The sequence below is a fragment of the Palaemon carinicauda genome, chromosome 2 (assembly GCF_036898095.1).
Source record: "Palaemon carinicauda isolate YSFRI2023 chromosome 2, ASM3689809v2, whole genome shotgun sequence".
In the NCBI taxonomy this organism is placed as follows: Eukaryota; Metazoa; Arthropoda; class Malacostraca; order Decapoda; family Palaemonidae; genus Palaemon; species Palaemon carinicauda.
Genome location: NC_090726.1, coordinates 96,460,944 through 96,470,943, shown reverse-complemented (window position 1 = coordinate 96,470,943; position 10,000 = coordinate 96,460,944). Strand labels below are relative to the sequence as shown.

Sequence of the window (10,000 nt, the reverse complement as noted above, 5' to 3'; positions counted from 1 at the left end):
TGAAACAAAAATGACTACTGTTTCTGGCTTTAAGTTGTGCAATATTCACTTGATTCTACCGCCTACTTTCCAAGTGAATTCATCTGCTTTAGTGTTCAACGTCTATGCTGTGACTAAATTAATAGAAAATCTCCTACCTTATTTTAACAGTTAATCACTCTTACATTCCTTGAACTTTCCGGGAAAATACCCATAACCAGCAAAAAGAAATACGGCTATAATAAAATATTTTTATAATAATAATAATAATAATTATTATTATTATTATTATTAGTAGTAGTAGTAGTAATAGTAGTAGTAGTAGTAGTAGTAGTAGTAGTAGTAGTAGTAGTTAAGCTAAACCCCAGTTGTGAATGCTGAATTCTATAAGCCGTAGGGCTCCAAGAGGGAAAATAGCCCATTATAAAAATGAAATAAAGTAATAAATGCAGTATATGAAAAGTAAGAAATAAAGGACATAAAATATCTGAATATTGATAACAACGTTGAAATAAATATGTCATATATGAATTATGATCAGGGACTGATGTCACCCTGTTTAGCATGAAAACATTACGGTACCACTTCCTAAAACAAATGATATAGTCGATGCACTTAAGAATAATGCAAGCCTAATCCACAGATTGGAGACATAGGCTTTCCAAATACGCTTCATCATCCGCAGTCACTTATCATACCATCAATATAGCTGTGACAAGATAGCTGCTATCGATGCACCATTAACCCCAATTTCCTTTACAGACAGACAGGCTACCGCAACATCTACTGGCCTAATTTAATAAACGTCAGACGATACAAAGGCTTTAATTCATTGTTTACCAAACATAAGTCTTCCATAATATTGGAGATGACGATCATCGTTCTCTTTGGACTCTTAACACTTATCAAGTGCCTTTATCGCAATAATCATAACAATAACAATGATAATGATAATAACAACTATCATCAATAGAATTATTATTATTACCTGCCTAATATCATTACCACAACCTGGCTAAAAGAAGATATCTACATCATAGTATATATATATATATATATATATATATATATATATATATATATATATATGTGTGTGTGTGTGTGTGTGTATAATGTATATATACATAAATATATACATGAATACATATATATATATATATATATATATATATGTATGTATATATATATACATATATTTATGTGTATATATACATATATGTATATGTACATATATATATATATATATATATATATATATATATATATATATATATGTATATATGTATATATATATCCTATATATATGTATATATACATATATATATATATACATATATATATATATATATATATATATATATATATATATATATATATATATATATATATTAGGCTTGTATGTATGTATGTAATGGTTTGTGTCCGTGAGCCCCAATCTGTATCTATGACTAAAACCTTTTTTTTCTCGTTATCCCATGAACGTTGCTATGGCAACACTGCCCTTCTTAGAAAGAAATGAATAATAACGATATACAGAGATGAATAATGAGTAAGATCATAAAACATTATACAATGTTTAATATTTTCTCACTGACCTTTAAAACTTGGCACCCCGTGGCCAAAGGAAGCCAATTTTTTCCTTCATATTGCATCTCTCTCTCTCTCTCTCTCTCTCTCTCTCTCTCTCTCTCTCTCTCTCTCTCTCTCTCTCTCTCTCTCTCTCTCTCTCTCCTATATATATACATATATATTCAAATAAGCCATATATATTTTGATATATTAATGTCTGGATTCTCTTAACGACCTCGGGATCAGAGCCCCAGGCGAAATCTCACAAAGACAAGAGCTTGGCTCCGGCCGGGAATCGAACCCTGGTCGGCAAGCTTATATAGACAGTGACTAACCCATTCCTTCGTGGCCGAATGGGTTAGTCACTGTCTATATAAGCTTGCCGACCAGGGTTCGATTCCCGGCCGGAGCCAAGCTCTTGTCTTTGTGAGATTTCGCCTGGGGCTCTGATCCCGAGGTTGTTAAGAGAATCCAGACATTAATATATCAAAATATATATGGCTTATTTGAATATGAAAAACACGTAAAAATGTGCAAAATTTATCATACATATATATATATATATATATATATATATATATATATATATATATGTATGTATATATATATACATATATATATATGCATATATATGTGTGTGTGTAAATGTATTTCATATATGTATATATATATATATATATATATATATATATATATATATATATATATATATATGTACAGTATGTCTGTATATATATATATATATATATATATATATATATATATGCGTGTGTAAATATATTTATATATATATATATATATATAAATATGTGTGTAAATGTATATATATATATATATATATATATATATATATATATATATATATATATATGTATATATATATGTATATATATATATATATATACATATATAGATATATATGAGTATATACATGCGAATGCATACGTATATATATATATATATATATATATATATATATATATATATATACACATATATAGATATATGAGTATATACATACTGTACGTATGCTTACGTTTATATATATATATATATATATATATATATATATATATATATATATATACATATATATGCATACATAAATATATATGAGTATATACATACGTATGCATACGTATATATATATATATATATATATATATATATATATATACATATATATATATGTATATATATATATGCACACACATATATATGTATATATATGTGTATATATATATATATATATATATATATATATATATATATATATATATATATATATATATATATATACATATACTGTATATATACACGTATATATATGCATATATATATATATATATATATATATATATATATATAAAACACACACATATATATATATATATATATATATATATATATGTATATATATATATATATATATATATATATATATATATATATATCTTCTTTTTCTCTTACCTGGCAGTAGGAAAATGATTAGTTGATGATAGCTCAGAGAATTGTACTCCGATGGATGCAACAATCTTTCCCACATGTTACGACGACAAACTTTACACAAAAAAAAGGGGGAGTTGATTGGTCAGACAGGTGAACACAGGAATGAATAAGATATACAGGTTGAAAGGTAATTAAATATTTCAAGCTTCCTTAAAGTTTTCATAAAGGGTGATAAAGCTGTGCAATAAATACCAGCTTAGACGTAAAGTGACATTACGTTTCCACAGACAAAATTTCTTATATTGATGTTATTAAAATTAAAATGTTCTCTGTAAAAATTTGGATGTTTATTCACGATGGAAAAGTTACGTTCAGGACATAAAATCCCATACGTAACAAAACCAAAGGCATTGCAAGATCACCTTCGTATAATTCTGGAAAAAATGAAACGAATGCCATTTTATAAAAATAATCAAAATTTTGCTTAATTCAATATGCCTCAAAATAAAAATGGATATTTTTTTAACAGTACGTATACACACATACCACTCCAATCTAATGTCTGTAAGCACATGGAAAGCACATATTATCGTAGCTTTAAAACAATATCAAATATGTACATGACCTAACTTAGTTTTCAATTCCAGGATTTTTATTTAAAAAAGAAAAAAATGTCCTCCCTGCTAGAGTCCATGTTTCTTAAATGTGGACACATCCCTCCGTCTGACCAATGGAGAATTTTATCGGCCTCTTATCTCTCGATCAGCAAGGAATTTATACTTGGAAGAGATTAATCAAAACGGTTATCTAAATCGCTTCCATTCCGGCCGTGAAAGAGAAAGGTTGTAAAAAAGCATAGATGGCGAAGAGAGAGAGAGAGAGAGAGAGAGAGAGAGAGAGAGAGAGAGAGAGAGAGAGAGAGATTCCGTTTGGAAGACATGTAAGGTAGAGGGGAAACTACATCATAACTGCCCACTCCAAGGCCCAAATCCAGGTCCCAGGGAAAGACCCACAACATCCTTCATTGACTCCTTGAAACTTGACGGCAATCCATATCAAGGTTAACTTGGACAGCAATAATGCAAAAGTTTCAACACATTTCAAGGTCTGATATTGACAAGGAGGCGAAGGAGAAAGAGGAGGACAATCCAAAAGGCAAAATGGAATAAAACCGGAGGAAGAAATATATAGATACCAAAGTGAAATATAGTGACGATAAAAGCCCTTTGATGTATAAGAATTAATACTCTCAAAAACGTAAAGGAAATCGGTGAGAGAGGTATAACAACACAAGGCTGATGGTTGCATCGTTTGAATGAAGAAGTAGGAGGAATTGTCCTGTTTATAGGAAGAGGTCTATGATGAAAGAGGGAATGAGAAAAAGCATGCATCCCAAAACGTACGGAGAAGAATACCATCGTAAGAGGATGAAACGACAATTTTGTATAAGACGATGTAATTATTTCAAACACATTCATTTTGAGACGAGGCAGAGAAAGAAACCATTAATCGTAAAACTATGTGACAAAAGATCCATATGCACATAAAAATGAGGCTCCCATTTACCGTCATTCGGGAGCAATGACAAATTTATTCAAGCACCTTAGTGAGTCGTATCATAAATATAAAGAATGTAATGCCTGTTGAAAGTAAGTGAAACAAGGCCTGGGAATCCCGTGGATTCGAGTTGATATGCCTTGAAACTGCGCTGCTAGGTTTTTGCCATTAGTGCATCAGCATTTTCCCTCAACAATACACATAGAAAAGATATGGGAATGCTGATGTATCATAATATTTATACAATTACTCTTAATATAAATAATGAATAAAGATAGTGAAACAATGGGAAGTACTACATATAAGTATAAGTCCCATTGTGGAAAAACGGTAAGATCTAGTGTAACAAAGTAATACTGATATAATAAAAACAATAATTTTTCTCAAAAGCATATAACTTATTTTATATAACTTTGAATTCAGAACGTAAAAGGAAACAATATTGATTTCTCCAAGAGTGTCTTTGGTGTTTGTTATATTAGAGGCAAGATTTCTTACAGCAACAAAAATTCCAAGAAATTTTACAAATTATCCACACTTTTCCTGAAAGTGGACATAACTGGCAGGCAACGATTTGGCTCCTTGGAAATTCTTCACTTTCAATTAGAAATAAAAGTTGAAACCTCACTTGACCTTTATGAATATGACATCTGTAACCATAACTGACCTGGTAGGACGTGCATTGTGGTTGACAAAATAAAGAACTAGAATTTCTATGTTGATAGAGGATATTTTAAATTAAATGAAAAATTTCTCAACATAATAGAAAAAAAATATATATATTGCACATTGATACCCGCTCTTAGTATATTATGACAAAATCTGCGTTTGCCAAGTTGACCATAATCTGTAAATGTCAACAGGGCATCTATAGTACATTTATATCAACTTTTACATTTTTTTATCTTTTCCCAATAACCTCTTCAACACAGAATATCTACTACACAATCTCTCCCTTGTGCACCCATTATCAAGACTGTTGGTTCTCCTCTACCTAAACCAAGAACTCTAACCACTTCACCCCCCCCCCCATTGACTCCACATATTTCAACACCCTCGTGTCTTTTCATTTTACCATCCAGACACAGAGAGAGAGAGAGAGAGAGAGAGAGAGAGAGAGAGAGAGAGAGAGAGAGAGAGAGAGAGAGAGAGAGAGAGAATTACTGCCTTAGTCCTTTCCGACGATGCATCTCTTAAATGGGACGTTTTATAACTGATCACAAGGTGACCAATACGGAGGAGTGATTCTTTCCGACCCGAATTCCTTTCTTCTCCCATATTATACTAAGTCACTGCCCAGCCTTCAGTTTCTAACCCATATGATGATAGTTTCCATCTTTGTGTACGCTTGTGTATAGCCTATTTGCAAGTTCTTGTTTTTGCATTCTGCTGATAGGATATGAATAGTTTTGTCTTATAAACACGAGCACATAAACAAATGTATATATATATATATATATATATATATATATATATATATATATATATATATATATATATATATATGTGTGTGTGTGTGTGTGTGTGTTTGTGTATGTGTGTGTGTGCACATGCGCGTGGGTGTATTGATTAATTTATTAGAAGTTATCTTTCATCCTGACATCTATGATCATTGTCACCGATATTATTTGTAATAAATAAATAAATAATTGGTTATTCAATTTATTGAAAATAAAAGCACAAACGTCCTTATAATAGTTAGATAGCTTTCAGAAGACCTGCATCTGAAATAAATTTAAAAATACCGCTATTATGGTAATACACATCATGTCCGAGAATCTTGGCAAGGATGAACCCTCCATCTTCACCTCGAACCTCAAACAGACACCTATTTCTTTCGGTACTATAAGTGGGGCATTTTATTAATAAATGCCTCACTGAAAAGGGAACCAAACATTCATCGCAATATGGCTGATGTTGCCCAGTCACCAGGAACTTGTTTGTCAACCGAGTGTGACCAATGAGAAGACGACAAAGAAACGTCTCCTACTTTCGGGGCATCATGTTATAACTCCAAAGAAATATATCATTCGTTACTGCTCTCATTTTATTCCTATCTAGACTATCCCAATGTTGTTGCCAATTATTATTAAACAATTTCTTAATGGTAGGTACGAAATCATTACAGAGGATGGGTACCTTCTTGGTAGCAACTCGGATGCAGCATTCTTTGCCAATAAATCTTCCCATGTCAACGGATAATGAGACATCGGAACATGGGTTTTTTCACTTTGTTCCAATAAAGTTTGTGAATACACTTTACACAGCCCGATACTCTCAGACGAGTACCTACTTGCTCTTATGATCGCTCGACTGGTAATGCTTACCCTTCGCCAAGTAAATGGAATGCTGCTCTGTCAATAAGCTGAATTGTTAGATTTTGTGGAATTCTCCATTGTGATGGAAATATACTGTCACCAATAGGCTTTTCACACGTCACATATGAGACTTGGCACACGTCACCAATAACAGAGTTCAGTGATCGCATCTTACAATTCGTGACAGTCATATTACTCTTAAAAAGGTCATTAATCTCACTGTATAAAACACATAAATCTATATATTTTTCATTCAAGGATAGGACATATATATATATATATATATATATATATACACATATATATATACATATATATGCATATACATATATATATATATATATATATATATATATATGCATATATATATATATATATATATATATATATATATATATATATATATATATATATATATATATATATATATATATATATATATATATATATATATATATATATATATATATATATATATATATATATATATATATATATATATAAGTATTCCAGTATTGACAGTAAGATCAAAAGAAAAGCAAGGAATGACTGGAGAGAATATTTAGACAGTAAAGAATTGCTCATAGAATTATTAATGAAATCTCGACTGGGGCAAAGAAGAAGTATATACCCATCAAAAAGTGAGATGGATCTCTTATAACAACCGATGAAGAGAGGCAGCGTTGGATGGAACACTTTAGTGAGGTTATGAACTTGATATAGTAAGGGACTAATTTGATTGGTATACCTGAATGATGAATACCTTGATGAGTCTATGAATGAAATCAGTGTGTTTGAAGTCGAAGCTATCCTAAAAAAACTAAAGAGATGGAAAGCCCTTGGATACGATGGAATAACTGTCGAGATGATACTAGCCGAAAATGAAGTGACTCCCAGACTACTTACAAGATTATTTCGTAGAATGTGGCATGAAGAGGCAAAACCTGATGAATGGTAGTTATGAATGGTGATGAAAATAGAAAAAAAAAGGAGACCTGACTGATTGCAATAATTACAGAGGTATAACACTTACGTCATTTCTTATGAACATATATAGTTTGCTTATTCTAAAGAGAGTGGAGAGAAGGATTGATGAAAAGATGAGATGAACAAGTACGATTTAGAAAAGGTAGAAGGTGCACTAACCAGATTTTCATTTTGAGACATGTACAGCTATGCGTAAAATATATAAATCCCCTTCTGATGGTATTTGTGGGCAATGAAAAAGTCTTTGATACTGTGCACCGGCCAATTTTGTAGAGATTCCAGCGTTATTATGGAATTTCTCTTAAATATGTAAATTTGATTAAGTCTGTTCATGAGCATAGCAAGTGCAAAGTTAATGTTAATGTAGTCTTATCAAATGAATTTCCAGTGAACAGAGGAGAACTCCAAGGGAATGTGTTGTCACCTATGTTGTTTATCCTCCTCATTAATTTTGTAATACGTAGAACAGTCATAGATGGTGTAGAAGGATTGCACTGGATTGGTAGTAGGAATTTAGAAGACCTCGAGTATGCTGATGATGTTGTCCTTGTTAGCAGAACACCACAGGATTTGCAATGCTTGCTTACCAGAACATGAAATATCACAGGTGGTTAGGCTGAAGATAAATAGAAGAAAGACAGAGATGATGAGAACAAAGTTTGCAATGGAAGATGAAATATCATTGGAAGGAGAAAGAATTAATGAGATAGAATCATTTATGTATATAGGAGTTATGATCTCTAATACAGGGTATTTAGAATTATGGTTTAATGAAAGATTTAAAAAAGCAAAACAAACAATGCTAGGTTGAGTTAAATTTGGAAATCAAATCGCCTGAAATCACATATAAAAATCAGACTATATATCAGTTTAGTGAGATCAATGTTACTCTATGGACATGTGTCATGAGTCATGGTATGACAATAAAATAATCTCCAATAGATTTAGTAGATTTGAGAACAAAGCCCTCAGAAGGATATTGAGAGTTAAATGGCAGGACAGTATTAGAAATGAACTATAATAGAGATTACTCGAGTACCATATGTGGATAATATCATTGTAAGGGGTAGATAGAGATGGTTTAGGCATGCTCTTCGCACTCCCCAAGAGAGATTAGCTCACCAAACGTTCAGCAGTAGAAGAGTTGGAAGACTCAGGCCTACATGGCTGAGGACTATGAAGCGCGAAGTGGGAGATGATGAATGTAGAAGTATTGAATTAAAAGCTCAAGATAAAGACGATTGGTAAATCTAACCGAGGAATATTGCGTCAAAAGGCGTAGGAGATGATGATGATGATATATATATATATATATATATATATTTATATATATAGATATATTATATATATATGTATATATGTATATACGTATATATATATTTATATATACAGTATATATATATATATATATATATATATATATATATATATAAATATACATATATATATATATATATGTGTGTGTGTGTGTGTTTGTGTGTGTGTGTGTGTCATAAGACTTACAACTTTTAAACATGACGAAAATAACTATTCCGTTTTTTGTCGATTTGACTGTTAGACAATCCTATTTATTTAGATTTTCACTTTTTAGGAAACAAACCATTAACTTATCATATGTACAATTTCATTCAGGCCATTTTAAATTCATGAAGTCTTTTTTATTTTCTTTTGTGCACCTTAGGACACTAGGAATATGCAGCCTTGAGTACTTAGAATTTAGTTTTACCTATCTTGAAGAAATTGTTACTATCATTTGTATTTTCAAGTATCTTTTTTTATGAAAAAAATATAAATAAAGCGAGAATAACACTATACTATCCAGAGACAAATGAAGCCATGCATAATACAATAAATTTACCATTTCATGTATGTTTTGAGATGCTATACCCTATTTGATAAATCATGTTGATTAACAATAGTTATGGAAATTGTAATTTTGTGGCATATAATATTACATATTCAGAATGTAATTTTTTTTATGTTGACCAAAAATCTAAAACCATATCTGTTAGTACAAAGCAGCATAGGATGGCTGCCTCCAGAGTGTTGGTTAATAATGCTTTGGCGGCTGTTGGCTTATCTTAGGTCACAAAGTCGGTTGGTAGGATGCCAAGACAATGATTTATACTAATTACTCTCTC

The 10,000-nt window shown here is 30.9% G+C and overlaps 1 protein-coding gene across 1 annotated transcript in view; it reads left to right on the top strand.

Moving 5' to 3' along the window:
- Window positions 1-10,000, top strand: part of LOC137619033 (inhibin beta B chain-like) — a 256,405-nt gene that overhangs the window by 239,042 nt on the left and 7,363 nt on the right. The gene's annotated exons all lie outside the window — the stretch shown is intronic.